The following is a 15,493-nucleotide window of genomic DNA, read 5'->3' as shown; positions in this document are numbered from 1 at the left end:
TATAAACAGGGGATTAGTTTCCCCTCTCATTGCTCATTCCCTATTTGCTCTGTTTTGACAGGGCAGCATGTTACTAACACACACACACTCCTCTTTGCTTCACCGGACACAGGGGCCGCAGGTACTTTTATTTACAGAAATTGAAGCTGAAAAGGAGGATCAGTGAGCCAGGTTATCCCAGCTTCTACTGGGATCCTCAAAAGCCAGAAGAGAGAAGGGAAAGGAAGGGAGAGAAGGGGAGGGAAGGGGATCATTGCATTGCTCCCCTTTACACAGACCCATGTACAGGGAATGCAACAACCCCACACTGCTTTTTGGAATCTGTCTGTCTGTTAATGCTGCCTCTGAAATTTTCTAACTCCGCGTTACAGCTCCAGCTGAGCCGTAATGTTACCGCTAAGTCATAGGAATTCAGAAAATTAATACGTTTGCATAAATCATGTCAAGTTTTCAAGTTCTCCCTCCTGCACACAGCCTGGTCATGAAAACAATGAGCAGTTTCATTTTCTAGGTTCAATACAGTTGTTTGTGACAGCTACGTACATCTGGAAGCTGTCCGCATCGCTCTAGATTTACACCGATGGAAATGAGAGCAGAATCCAGCCCTATGGTTTCACCCTTTTACATTTTTCTGTTGTTTCTTTTTGCTGAAGTGCTTTTCATTTTGGATTTCCAGTGCCCCAAGGACTCAGACAAACAGAAATGGCCTTTATCAAAATTTAAATCATGACAAAATTTCTTATTATCTTGGGTTTCATATCTCCTTCCTTTCACCCCGACTTGCTGAACAACGCCTATATTTAGAGCACAGGTTGCATGTTTTAAAGGTGCTAGAGAAGAACAGACATTAAAAACTCTTTTCTCATGGGTCAGGTGAACAGAATTTGGCCCAGAATCCCCGATGGGGGCAGAGACCAAAGGCAAAGAAACTGAAAATGAGAAATTGAATTCCCCAAGGCTCAGTGTCACCATGTCAGCATCAATGCGTGCACCGCTCCATTTTATTTTACACAGAGATGTGAACTTTAGCTACATTAAAAGCCAGCTCTATCTACAGCTGTTCTTTGATGTCTAAGGCCAGATGGTTTCCAAAAAAGACTTATTCAAGCCATTGTAATCCACACCAAAATGGAAGCCAGTAATGCTAATAGCAGGATAGTGTGAGATAGCATTCAGGGAGAGAAATGGGGAAGAAAAACAAAGCTGATCAAAATCAGTTGCTCTGCTCCATCTATTTGATGTACGGCTGCTGCTTAACCATCACAAGTTTCATTATAACACGTACCCTTAGTGTAATTCCATTTTTTCCCTTTTTTAATCATGCAGGCTGTGAAGGCCCAACTTAATTGTTTCTCTGCAGTACGTACCATTTTGCCTGATTATCACTGATGTTCTGACAACAAAAAAGAAAAAGACATTAACTCCTGACAGCATCGCACTTGCGGAGTTGGCTTCAGTATTTGTTTTCAGCTTTCCTTATCCTTCCCATTTCAATTTTTATTCTCTTGCATATTCAGCAACATGCTTTACAATGCTCCCTGCCCCCCGCCCTGCTTGCTAACCAAGCTTTGACAGTGTTCATTGCTAATCCAACAGTTTGCACAAGTCCATAGCACAAGGTCAAGTCTAATTATCTTCTCCGGTTTTCCCCCACTCCCTCAAGGCGATAATAGCTTCAGGGAATTAAATACAGGATCAAAAATGAGAACTCTGCTCCTATTAATTGACCTGCATTTTCAGCAGCACTAGAAGTGAAATGTCAGGGTCTCAGGTGCAGCTGAATAGAGATATTAGCACCCACTGGCACACGTTAGGCCTCCTTACTCCATTTGTAATGACTGGAGCTCAAACATATTGCCTAGACAATATGTTTCGAGTCTTCTGGCAGAGGCTGCAAGGAGTTTAGGTTACCTACCAGATGCAGAGTTATGCAAGCTATCATTTGATCAGAATTTTTCCCTCCAACCTTGTTCTAGCTGCTCTGTTCCATCTTTCTCTGCATACCTTAATTCCTCATCTCTCGTGCCCATCTCCTTCCCCTTATGCAGAGAATTGTACAGCACCCAAAGTTCACTGAGTCCCTTAAAGAAGGCAGAAAGACCTTTTTTAGATGAAGGTAGCGTTCCTGTTCTCTCATGATTTAAATAAAGAGAAGTCTATAGGAACAAGAACAAGAATACTAAGAACAAGAATAAATTAAGCAAAGGTCAGATTTTCAAGATTATAAATTCCCTTGTTTGTTCTGGAGGCAAATCATGTTCTGTGAGAAGCATGCCATAACGTATTTCACAGTGTTAGGATTAGAATTCATGTTTAAAAAAGCAGTATTAAAGAAAGCAAGTAATTCTTTTTATTAAAAATTAAGACAGATAAAAACCTTCAAAACCAGCCAGCGAGCTAAGATTTAGAAAAGTATCTCCCAGTTCATCTAGAACCATGGAATAACATCTCTAGGATATTTCCTCACAGATGTCAGCAAACCAGTTAAATTTTCTCCAGGTCTTCTGCTGCTGTGTTCTGCCACATATTGCATCCCCTTCATGGTACTGCCCAGGGTGCATACTTGCCATTTTTGTAGCACCCAACTCACCTCCACAAGGACCTGTGCCCTGACACACCATTCTTACCACTAACACCTATTAGCTCTCATTCACGGACACGTGCCTTGTCCCCTGCATCAACATTAGCACACCCTATGCTTTCACTACTTGTCTCACTCCAGTATGGTCCAGCATACCAATAATGGCAACCTCCAATAGTCGTTTGCCCTCTAGCACCTCAAACTCCCCCTGGCACACCTAACGCTAGGAATGCTGGCTCGATACTAGCTGAAGAGGTTCCTCTCCAAAACCTTGTTTTCTCGGATGTTAACTGTGTCCAGATGCCACTTCCTCCTGCTTACCTTTGTAGAGACTGGCATTTACCTAGCCAGACACAGGTCATATCATGGTTGCCCTCACCACTTTGCATTCCTTCATATGCTTTGAAACGTCTTATTTTAATAAAGATCACAAACTCACAGGGACATAACTTCTCATTCATTGTATGTTTGCACAGTTCTCAGAACACCACAGACCAAGAATGCTCAGTGCAACTAGAATATAAACACAACAACAGCAACAACAGTTCCCAATTCCTGTTTATATTAGAGAAGCATAAATGCCATGGCGTCTTCTTTTTAATCAGCAAATGAACATATTTTTTCTATTATCCTAAATTCCCATGTAACCACTCTGAATGACTCAGTCCACGCTGAAGACAGAACTCTTTCTACCTTAGTCTTTTCTTCTTCGGGAGGTTTGCCTTACGTGTCTGTTTAGGATGAGCACCACTCCTCTCCTTGTTCCATAAGCAAAAAGAGACATGCCACTGCCTTCTCTGATCTCTTGGTGTCAGGGAGGGGAGAGACAATGCTAAAATCTTAGTTGACAAGAGCAGACAAATAGCTGCAGCAGAGGGAACCGCACCACAGCAGGGCTGGGATACTGGAGGCGGAGGGAGGTTAGTGCTCTTCTCCCGCCAACACTAACAAAACCCCTAGCAGAACAGAAAAGACTTTTGTTCTGCAGGCACAGGCTCAGCTGATGCCTCTCTCCGATCCAAACCATCCCCATCTGCAAGACGGAGAAATTGCTGGACAAAGCCTGCTGTAATGCACACAGCCAGTAGCACCGAGAAGCAGCTGCAGAGGGAAGTCTGGACATCGCTGTTGTCATCGGCATCTGCTTTGCACAGCTTTTGCTCACCGTGTGCTTTGCCCGGGATGGGTTTTAGCTCTTGCGCTCTGCAGTCCCCAGGGAACGCCCAGGGCAGTGGTGTGGAAGGATTTAAGATAAGGAGAGCCATCAAAGCTACAGGGGACTCTTTCAAATGGCTTCTTGTGGGGCAAAACACAAATGTTGAAGTACACATTAATTTTCTCCCCCATAGCAGGAGCTTTGCAGATACTGACAACTCTCTCAGGATGAAGCTTACGGCAGCTGCATTAATTTATACTATTGAGCTATAATGCTTTTAATTTATTTTCTAATTTGCTTCACATCCCCAAATTCCCTAAACTGCTTCTGTCTGTTTAATATGAAGGTTAGCCAAGGCTCCACCAGATAAATCCACCTTAAGGCTATCAGAAACCTTTTGTGAAGCAAGAGCATTCTCCTTCCAAAGAGGCCTTTCTTCTGTTCATGAAAAGACTATTAATAACACAATTATTCCCGTTGAAAGAAAAGGCCATAATTAATAGACTCAAGAGCAAAACATCCATCCTAAAGGAAAACGGACTTTCTGCTCCTGGAGGCAATATTTTAAATCCAGAGAGTATTGCTGTGGATTTAGAAGCAGCTAAATCTAGAGAATAATGGAAAATAATAGAGACCTAAAAAAAAAAGTTGTGGATTCCATGAATAGCTCAGCACTGAAAGCAGAAAATGAGAGGCTACATTTCCTATTTCCCAGCAGTCAACTAGAATTACCTTTCACACCATGGCTGGAGCCAAATAACCTGCAAATATATTTTACATGCGTTATACTAAGGTGCAGCATTTTAACCATCCAGGTATATAATTTAAGTATATTGCTACTTCAGGAGAAGTAGCTCCCTTACTTGCAACCTTATTCTGCTAGCCAGTAGCTGAACAAAATGCTAACAAGTTTTCTATAAAGGACTAGAGGAAAAAGAGCAGAGAAAGAGTGAGACAAGTGAAGAGCAGAAAACAGAGAGATGAGAATTTTTTGAAAGGACCTGATCTCCTAACTTTTGCAGCTGTTCAAGATCTCAGTTGTACCATTGATAACCAAGCCATTGTCAGCTGTGCTTGGGGAGAACCCTTTGAGCCTGCTCCATACCTCACCACCTTATAAAACACAGGCTTGCAGAAGCAGAGGCCCGTTTTGATTTGAAGCGAAGCTAATTAAATGGGATGCATGCGGGGAGATAGGGACTCACTGACTAGGTAAAAAGCAGGAGCCTGGAGTAGCAGTGATAAAAGTGAAGCACGAGGGGTGGTACCCCAACCAGCTGTAAGTTCATTTCAATTCCCTAATATTTCATTGGCGTGACAGCTGCTTGTCTGTGGCACTTCTAATCAGCTGCAAATGGCTGGCGGGCTGTTGCGTGTCCATTTGTCATCACTGTCTTCTCCTGACTCACATACGGTAATGCCAGCATCTCTGCTTCTCTGCCATGGTAATCACAGCGCTCCCCTCACTGCTTGGGGATGTGGGGTGTTCATTATTTATTTATTTCCCCTTGTTTCCATATAGCTTTGGCACTGGAGAAAAGCTCTTTTGTTCTCCCTCCTGTCATGATTTACCACTGTCACCTAACTCTACGCAGTCTTTCAGCTTTCCCCATTTTCAGCAGAAATGTATGCCTAAGTTAGGAGACACAAAAAAAAATAGCTGAAAAGTTACTGTCTTTTAATTTTACTATGTTGCCGGAGATTTCTTCAGGACAGACAGTGATTCAGCATCTTTGTTGAACAAAATCATGCCAAGTTGTTTTGTTCCTCTCTGCCTGAACCTCTCTTTCCTGTGGTGTATGTCATGCAGCGTTCACCCATTTGAAACGGTGTGAAGTCACATCACAAGCACCACAGCTCACACCTTAGAGTAAAATGCATAAACCAGGACAAAACACCCCGCTTGTGCTGCAAAAATAAAGTTGCTGTTCCCGACAAGAGTGACCTTTAAGTGCTCGGTGGACAGCAGAAAAAGGTTATTTTGCCACCACCTTTACAATGAAAGATCCCTGCTATGTTCTGTGTACAGAGAGTCCAAAGCCATAGAGCTGTACACAGTGAAACTGCTCTGTCAATATTGTTAATTATACAGAGGCACATACTTTGAAGGATGCTGTAACATCTAATCTTTTAAAATAAGTAGTTACCTATTTCATTCTTGTACTACAAATTCTTATGGTACTTTACCATCACAAACAAATCAACGTGGAGCACTGCATGAAATTATTTCTTAATCAATTTAGGATGAGAGAAATTAAGAAATAATCTCATGGGCAAAGAGAGACCTCAGGACAGCTTTGGCTTTCAGTATGCATTTTGTGAGGATTGGTTATTTAATAATTACAAAGTGTTTTGCAGGCAAAAAATATGTATCTTTCTATGTACAAAGCCAAAAAGCAATGGCAGTATTGTTGGGTCTGCTCTTGGTTTGCTTGCATCAAAAATGCATGCTTCACTTGCAAAATCTCATACGACAACAGCTATCGCTAAAATCTGCTTATTCTTTATAATGAAGTGTTGTTTCAGTCGTAGTGCATATCCTCCAAAGTGACAGGTTACGCAGGCACCCTTGAGGGAAAAATCTGCAGTGTATTATTACATTTGGATAGCCAGGCTTAAGGAGAAAACACTCATCAATATAAGCTTGTTAGCTTATAAAACTGTTTGCTACGAGGCTTAAATGGGGAGTTCAAAAGACATATGCTGAACTCAGAAGACAGGATCCATTGTAGGGAAAGGTGGGTGAAACTCACTGTGCATTAATTCAGCATCCAGTCCCCCCAGACTTCCCTGTCAGGAGCTGGAGCACGCAGCTATTCTGTGACTGCCCCAGGGGCACAGTTAGCAAGCGGTTCTGCAGCATCCCGGCTCCAGTGGCACACCGAGCCTACCGAGCTCGCCCTGTGCCCTGCCTCCCTCCTGCCCAGGCACACATCTCTTACTAACCTCACCCTGAAACTCATCAACACCCAGCTGCTGGGACACATCTGCGGGATGAGGCAGCAAACCAGAGTTCAGCAGAGACACAGAGGTGGTCCGTGCTCTCACCTCTCGTAATTCCAGACATCACATTTCTAAACACAAACCTTTTAGCCCTTCTCCCTGTAGCTCCTGGGTGTCAGCTGAGGGACACGGCATGCACGTTTTCCACATGCGTGTACATGCAAGCCAGGTTTTTATAGCACATGAGGCTTCTTTCGCTGATCTTTTTGGAATTTTGACTATCTTTTATTAGAAGTCTGCGAAATACCTTATTTGACATCAGGAAGAAAAAAAAAAAAAACTTATCTGTCCCTGCTAGATTAACTCCTGTAGGTTTCTTCTTTACAGAATTTATATACATATAAATCAAGAGACCGCTGTTGTTAACCCTCTATAAAAGAATGAGACTCTTTTATCTTTCACCCACAGACTGGCATGACATTCAGATGTCTCTGGTTTTCCCACTTCCAATGTGAGTGCAATCGACTGCATTGAGGTCAGAGCTTAGCTCACCTCAGCTATATCTAAGACAAGAGCACTCCTCTGACTGGAGAAAAAAAAAAAAAAGAGAGAGATGGAAAGCAGCATCAAGAAGAACGAAAAATCTTTCATTTTGTAATCTAATTTTTGGTCAGTGGAAGTTGCTTCTCTATGGTGATGCTAATTTGTTTTTTTAAAAATGAGACTCCCCCCCGCGATGAAAATCTCCTCAGAGGGCTCTGGCCTTTTGTTTCAAATTCCTTGTGAAGTCCTTAGGGTTGAAAATGCAGCTGCTGCTTAATACATTCAATTTTCCATGCATTAGGGTCAGTAATCCAGTCCCGTGCAGAGCAGGGTCTCCCAGTTGGCTCCGAGCTTCCATGACGACAGTGAGCTGAGAGAGAAACGCGACAGAGACACAGAGCCCCCACAAGCAGCACCTTGCATAAACCCTACCCAGACTGCCTTCTCTTCTTTTCTCGTTAAGAAAACCATCAGTGATTATCTGCTTTGCGATTATGTTCCTATGAGAAGCCATCTGACAAATCATAATTAAAAACTGTAGGAAAAATCATTCACCGTGTTTTTAAAATGCTTGCAAATCCCCTTTTAGACTTCCCTACCTATTTTGGGTGCACGGTGTATGTAAAACCTGGCACACTAAGGGAGAAGTGTTCATCTTGCACCACTTTATCTTTGAAGAGCTGATAAGAGGACCTAAAAATGCTAATACGTTTGGAAACTCCCCACAGAGCCATGATGAACAGTTTTATAGAAACCTCAGTATTCTGCCCGTGTCTTGGGTGTGCGCATTCTTCACTAAAAGCAGTTTCCTTTCTCATTCATGTTGCAAGCTTCAGAGAAGAAACAAGTAGCAGAGCAATGCTTTCCTAAACCTACGCTTACTCTCCCTTTCTGCATGTACCTATGAAGAGGTTACACACTGAATCCATGCAGTCCACCTTGAATTGTCCAGTCGCCATACTGCTGGGAGGGAGAGGGGAAAAAAAAGAAAAAGCTAAGTCAACCTTGGTAAAGCAGTGTTACTAACGCACATAAATGGGAGAGAAAGTGGATCAGCCTAACCTGAGGGCAGCATGTGACTCCCTGGCAGCCACAGCAGCAGATGGCTTTTTCATCAGCCTCTCTGTTAAAAAGGGTAGCAAAGTTGTCTAGTGATGAAAGCTGCTGGGAGACGGGAACCTGACCACTGAGCAAGATGTATAACCTTCAAGAAGGATCTTAGTACAGATTCTCAGTTGCTACATCTGTAAAATAGAGATAGCGTTATCCCCTGATCTTTATGAAGTGGGAGTAGGTTCCTCGATGTTAGCTAAACACATACATTTTTGGAAAAGAAAAGGAAGAGGTTAGAGAAGTGCTTAATGCGCTCAAGGAAACAGTACGCTAATAAATGCACTTCTTGGACGATAACAAATACGTGGAAATGTCACGGCATTTTTCATCAAGCGATGTCACAGTATTGTGCAATGGATCTCTGCCTCCTTATCTGTATCTTACAAATGAGGACAATAAGCAACAGAAAAGCTTTGTCAAGGTCATCTGGTAGGTCAAAACCATCACTAGAGCACCAGGCTTATATTAGCTACCAACTGCATGAAGCTTAACAAGAGCAAGTGCCAGATTCTGCACCTGTGACGGTAACCCTGGCTGCATGTACAGACCGGGGGATGAGAGGCTGGAGGACAGCCCCACAGAAAGGGATCTGAAGGGTTTGGTTGACAGCAAGTTGAACATGAGCCAGCAGTGCGCCCCGGCAGCCAGGAGAGCTGGCTGAACCCGGGGAGGCATCAGGCCCAGCACTGCCAGCAGAGGGGAGGGATTGTCCCGCTCTGCTCTGCGCTGGTGCGGCCTCACCTCAAGTGCTGTGTGCAGTTTGGGGCACCGCTGCATAAGAAGGACATAAACCTATTGGAGAGTGTCCAAAGGAGGGCTACAAAAAAGGTGAGGGGTCTAGAGAGGAAGACATACTATGAGTGGCTGAGGTCCCTTGGTTTGCTCAGCCCAGAGCAGAGCAGGCCGAGGGGAGGCCTCATGGCGGCCTGCAGCTCCCTCACGAGGGGAGCGGAGGGGCAGGCGCTGAGCTCTACTCTCTGGGGACAGCGACAGGACCCGAGGGAACGGCATGGAGCTGGGACAGGGGAGGGTCAGGCTGGGTGTTAGGGAAAGGTTCTGCACCCAGAGGGTGGTCGGGCACTGGGACAGGCTCCACAGGGCAGTGACGTGGCACAGAGCCTGCTAGAGTTCAAGTTTGGACAACGCTCTTGGCCACGTGTTCTGATTTTTGGGTGGTCTTGTGCAGAGCCAGGAGTCGGACTCGATGATCCTCGTGGGTCCCTTCCAACTCAGGATATTGTATGATTAACCATCCTAACAGAAAAAACTTTGTCTAAGAGAACAAACTTGACCTGGACTTTCGTGCATTTAATTGCCTTCCTAAAATTCTTCCTACCCTGCCGTGTATAAATCACTATTTTAAAGGGGAGGGAAAACTGAATTTAATATAGTAAAATAATTTTAAACGCACATGTCTATTTGTTCCAAAGAATTTCCTAATTTTTAATATGCCTTACCAGCAACATCAAGAAAACAAGGTGATGGAGGGGTATAGAAAATATCTGAAAGTGATGGAGGAAATGTGGCCATGAACTCTAAGATGAACATACATTATTGCAGCATCGTGTGATTTTCACAATGGTACAGAAAACAAAGGAACTGGGATTTGTAATTGTGTTATAAAAACAATCAATTCATGTGTCCTGCTCCTTTCTTCCTATACACGCTAGTATTGTGCCCACACTGCTGGAGAGAGAAGTTTTGTTGATCCCATTTGGGGTCTTTGAACCACAAGGTCTTTACAGACAACAGACCCTAATCCATAAAATAAATGTCGCTTGTATTTAATGGCATATTTCTGTGTCTACCTTGTAGTAAGTTTGCTTTCCTGTATTTGTGTCTAAACGTTTCTGCCTACCTGACCCCACCTGACCTTTGTTTATATTTGAGGCTTATTCATTTATTTATTAAGTAAAGGAATTGGTGAAGTCAGTATTAAACATAAAATCCAGCACATTTAATGGAGACTATTTTTCCCATTGTCTGAAGCACAGAGAGGCTGAAGAAAAGGATTCTCAATTCCAGTCACTGAGCTGGGTGGGCATCCCCTCTGCAGTTAGCATGGTAGTTCAACAGGCCTTCCTACAGAAGTGTTTGGATCTGTATTATTGCAGCTCCGCTGTACGTGGGGAAGAAGAACAGGGTGTGAGGAGAAGACCATCAAATCTAAATGCTACAGTGTAAGTGCTGACTATGAACACATTGCCTTACTCCTACTCACGGGTGTTCCAAAGCACAGCACACCGATCATTTCTACTACGACAGATACATTTCAGTAGCAAGAGGATCAGGATATGCTTGGCACTTCAGAAAATCTTTAGCCCTAAGTTTCTATCCCTTTGGTTCAAGTTTAAGCTGAGAATGGCCTCACTTCTCCCAAGGTCCTGGTCACTGACAGGGATAGATACAGCAAGATCTACCTAGAAGTCATTTGGGTGAGTACGAGAAAAGAACAGAATCATAAAATCCTAGAATCATTTAGGTTGGAAAAGACCTTCAAGATCATCAGGTCCAACCATCAAGCTGACCTACCAAGTTCCATCACTAAGCCATGTCCCTTAGTGCCACATCCACACTTCTGAAATGCCTCCAGGGATGGGGACTCCACCACCTCCCTGGGCAGCCCGTTCCAATGCTTGACCACCCTTCTCCATGAAGAAATTCTTCATGTCCAATCTAAACCTCTCCAGAGCAACTAGAGACTGTTTCCTCATGTCCTATATCATTTATCACCTGAGAAAAGAAACCAATACCACCCTCACTGCAGCCTCCTTTCAGGTAGCTGTAGAGAATAAGGTCTCCCCTCAGAGTCCTTTTCTCCAGACTAAACAACCCCAGTTCCCTCAGTCACTCCTCATGAGTCTTGTTTTCTAGTCCCTTCAGTAGCTTCATTGCTCTTTTCTGCACATGCTTAACTAACTTGTTATCTTTCGTATAGTGAGAGGCCCAACACTGAACATAGTATTTGAGGTGCGGTTTCACCAGTGCTACATACAAGGGGACAGTCACTTCCTTGGTCCTGCTGGGTACACTATCTCTGATGCAGAATAGTTCTCAGAAGGCAGAATAAACATCCATTTGTTTAAACTTTCTCTTAATTCATTTCAGGATTATTCCCAGATGACAGCAGGGAGATAGACACACAGGCTCTCTGCAGATTCAGGCTCCTGACGAGCAGCACTGCATTATCTCTACTGCATTAAGGCCTTACAAAACTGCCTAAATGGCCTTGGGATTAGGTCCTAAGGGAAGTAAAAACAAAAGTAAAATACTTGACTGCAGAACTAAATCAATAATCCTGAAGCTTTTTATTCCTCTCAGTCAAGAGTCAAATGAAAGACAATCAATACAATTATTGTAACTTCTTCCTGAAAAAAGCACCAGATAATCTATTCTGTGCAGTCTGAGGAATCCAAAGCACAGTGCAGAAGATGAGTCCTCTTCATCATGAGAATTGTAAACGATGTTCAGTGCTTTCCTAGCCTGTCCTGCCAAACTCGCAGGAAACAAACAAATTCCAGGTTAATGCCGTCACCATCAATGGCTGCGTCCTAAAAGAGGCTGCAATTCTCCTCATCATTTAAATCTGCATGCCGAACAGAAAAGCTCATGTACACCAAGTTCAAAACAGAATTTCCGCAGACTAAAACTTTCATCAATAATTATTTTATGCTGCAGGACAAGAAATATTCAACAATCCAGTTTCTCCATTCACATTCACAGCATTTTCGACTTGTTCATCACCTCCCCATTTTTTTCAGTTCACACCCACAGCTACCTGTGCAATAATTCCCTCCCCACAGATGTCAACTGCAGTAACAAGAACAGAATATCTCTCATTATTGGATCTTTTTCAGCCACAGGCCCCTTATTGAGACTAAATCGCCTACAAGCAGTGTACAGCAAGAAAACAACCTTGGCACTGAAAGGGAAAATGTCAAAGCACCTCAAAGGCAACTGAAGAGGAAATCTGGGAGTTATGACTGGAGCTTTTAAAAGAGGTGACAATTGTAGCTTTGTAGTAGGGATGTCTTTTTTTTGAAGGCGGTTTTCATAGCAGTAGTTCTCCAAGCATAAAAAGCACACAGATTTCCTCTACAAAGATCTGTCGTCCTACTAGTTCCCCCTCTGACAGCTCCGCACTATTTGTGGTGACAAGCCCAGGAGGCTCAGGTGCACAAACACACCTGCGAACTGGGGAAAGCTGCTCCCAGCTGCTCCTCGACTGCAGCTGGGAATTAACCTACAGTCTGACGACCCCGCTTCGATTGACAAAGACTGGCTCTAGGCACAGCCTGGCAGCGGGGTAACAGGAATGTTTCCCAGAGACATCTCTGCTCTGTCACTGCAAAGCAGCACAGTGTCCGGTTGCCACGCATACCGAGCCTCCTCCCACCTTACACTGCTATGACATTGCCTTCACATCCAAATTTAGAAATATCAACTATGATGGCTCTGCCAGATTTATGCTTTTGTGTCTTCATCGCAGATCCATCGCTTTTAGCCCTTTAGTCTAGTACGTACGACTCGCATGGCAGCAAGAGAACAACTCTTCTGACAGGTTGCCTAAGCATCTGACTCTTCCTGCACTACCTTCCAATAATGTTTTTCTGTTTGCTTCTAGCATTACTGCTGTCATTATGACCCCTCTATGGTTTCTTTTTGGCTCTATCAATTAGTAGATTTCCCCAAAGAATTTTCCCAAGGACTCTAAGGAGAGCACTTCATATCAATGGCAAAGGCTCAGATTCAAACCAGATTCTCTTCCTGTTTTCACCAATAGTTGTACAGAGCAAGTTTCATTCAGTAAATTCAAATATCTGAAAGCAGCAAGGAAAATGCAAGGCTTCCTGGCAGAGTTGATAATTCTGAATTCAGTTATGCACTTACATTCATTATTCTCAAATTTTTTCACGTGATTCATTTCTCTTAATTATTCACAATTCTGTGTAATACAAAAGAGAAAACATTTATCCTGTAAATACTGGTCCTATAGTCAAACCTACATCTCTTGATTTCGTAGAAGGTCCTCTAACCACCAGGTCATTAATAACACTGGAATATATATATTCTCCAACACTTTTAGCGCAAATGTAAGGGACTATTTAGGTATTTTACAATAACAACAAAAAAAAAATATTAAAGGAGAGAGGAGAGGAAAATAAACAGCACAAAAAGTACTAGGACCCAAGTTCTCTTATGACCCTAAAAAACTTGCCTATGGTGGCACAGAAAACCTGTAGAAAATTGAGTCTCACTCCCTCAAGTTTCTTAGACATCAGGTAGAAAGGAATTTCTATGAACAGCACAGATTCTGTATTTGCAGCAACAAACAACTACTGTGATTGATATTCTGTGTTGATATCTGTGTTTAGAGGTGATAGGTGAAGCTATCACCTCTAAAAACAGCCTGGAGATCTACAATGGCTTGAAGAGTAGTGTAATTGGAAACTAAAGTATGATAGGTTGTCATTAAAACACAGTGGGATAGCCCCAAATCTACCAAAACAAAGAGGGAGCGTGCATGAGAGCTTTCAGGAAGGCCTCACTGCCTTTTTGGTACACAGACATTTTCCATTTGCTCACTATTTTCACACCAAGATCAGAAGCTTGCAGCGTCTCTAATGCTCCAGGGTATCATTATGTGAGGTTGGCCAGACTTTCTCTTTATCCCTGCACTGTCTTTAAAAGAACATTATTAATGAGGAACAACATGTAATTTTGTGCTTGGAAGCAGATGAAATCACAAATACGTCCTCCTGTGCCTTAATGCGCAATTGGAACAGACCTGTGAGTTAGTCACATAATGTAAATGTAACAGCTGATGCTGCATTGTCAGAGTCTTTCTCCCGGGAATTTAACTGGATATTTGATTATGAATAAGTAACTAAAAGGGATTTATCATGGCTCAAAATCTTGAGAACCACACCTCAAAGCCTCCTCTTCTCCTATGTCAAAAAAAAAAGGTGGGGGGAGGGAGGGGAGTAAATCTCAGGAGACTTATTTGTAGTAACATGTTAGCAATAATAAAAATATAAGAAAAAATAGGCCACAAGTACAAGTATGGATTTAAGTATAGGGATAGAATTTCATCTGGCATTTTATCTTGGATTCAGAGTCAAATTCCACAGTTTTTCTTTGCTTTACAGTTTTTTGGACTGTACCAAACATGTAAACTTCCCTAATACACAAGAACAGACGGAATAGCAGGAGTATGCAGACAGTTGTCTCAGGTCCACACATCAGACTCAAATGTTTTCTTTTATTTTAAATCAGGGATAAGTTATATCTCACACTATCTTGCTTAATTAATGAAAACACATTTTAAGACAATTAGAAGACCACAATATCACAGTATCAATTTGTATTTAAAAAAAAGTAATAAATTAATGCAATATAATTCTCATCAGAAGCTAATTCATGGTTGTTTCCCATAAAACTTAACTATCTGAAAAGGTCTTGATGTCGACACTGTACATCTTTATCTGACTCTCCCAATCACCTCATTCAAATCAGTTGTTTCAGTAAAACTAACAGGAAAAAAAAAAGAATCATCTGCCTCAGGTAACTCTCATTTTAAAGTGATACTACTATTGAAAAAAAAAAAACATAGTATTTTTGTCAACAACACTTCCTAAGAAGTGATTGACAGTTCATCTTATATCCACTTTGCTGTTCATTAAAAATGATTGAGCGACACACATTTCTATGTAGTGCCTGACACAGAAATCATGCCTTTGGTGCTATCTTATTCCATTCGAGACAATAGCAAAATTTCTAATGATTTAGAGGATGTAAGATAGGGCCTTCTCAACCATAAATTCATCTAGAATGGCAGAAGTAAATAGCACTCCCTTGAAGACAAAGCTGAAATAGGAAAAGCATATTTGAAAGTCCATGAAATACAGAAATGTATTTGCGAATATACTGTTAATCATATTTACCTGTATTAACATATTAACACAACTGAAAACATTTAAATCACTTTTCTTGGCCATATTAGCACAGATGCAGTTGGCAAACCAACACTTCAATGCATATCATTATTTGAAAAGTGTAGATAAATTGGAGAGTGTTCGCAGGGGGTAACAAAAAAAATGACCAGGTCTGGGATGACTTGCCTACAGTGAAATGAAAAAGAAAGGTAAATCTATGAG

General features: G+C 42.3%; 1 protein-coding gene and 1 long non-coding RNA gene across 6 annotated transcripts in view; both read right to left on the bottom strand.

Annotated features, from left to right (window-relative positions):
* SORCS2 (sortilin related VPS10 domain containing receptor 2) overlaps nt 1–15,493 on the bottom strand; it is a 553,956-nt gene that overhangs the window by 480,137 nt on the left and 58,326 nt on the right. The window lies entirely within an intron of this gene.
* Nucleotides 9,604–15,493, bottom strand: part of LOC308195121 — a 53,506-nt gene continuing 47,616 nt past the window's right edge. The window contains exon 3 of the long non-coding RNA XR_013951278.1: nt 9,604–10,455. This is a non-coding gene — a long non-coding RNA (uncharacterized lncRNA). The remainder of the gene's footprint in view (nt 10,456–15,493) is intronic.

This window comes from Anser brachyrhynchus (genome assembly GCF_964034855.1).
Source record: "Anser brachyrhynchus genome assembly, chromosome: 4".
Classification (NCBI taxonomy): Eukaryota; Metazoa; Chordata; class Aves; order Anseriformes; family Anatidae; genus Anser; species Anser brachyrhynchus.
The sequence above is the reverse complement of the archived record's forward strand: the minus strand, read 5'-3'. Positions and strand labels throughout refer to the sequence as shown.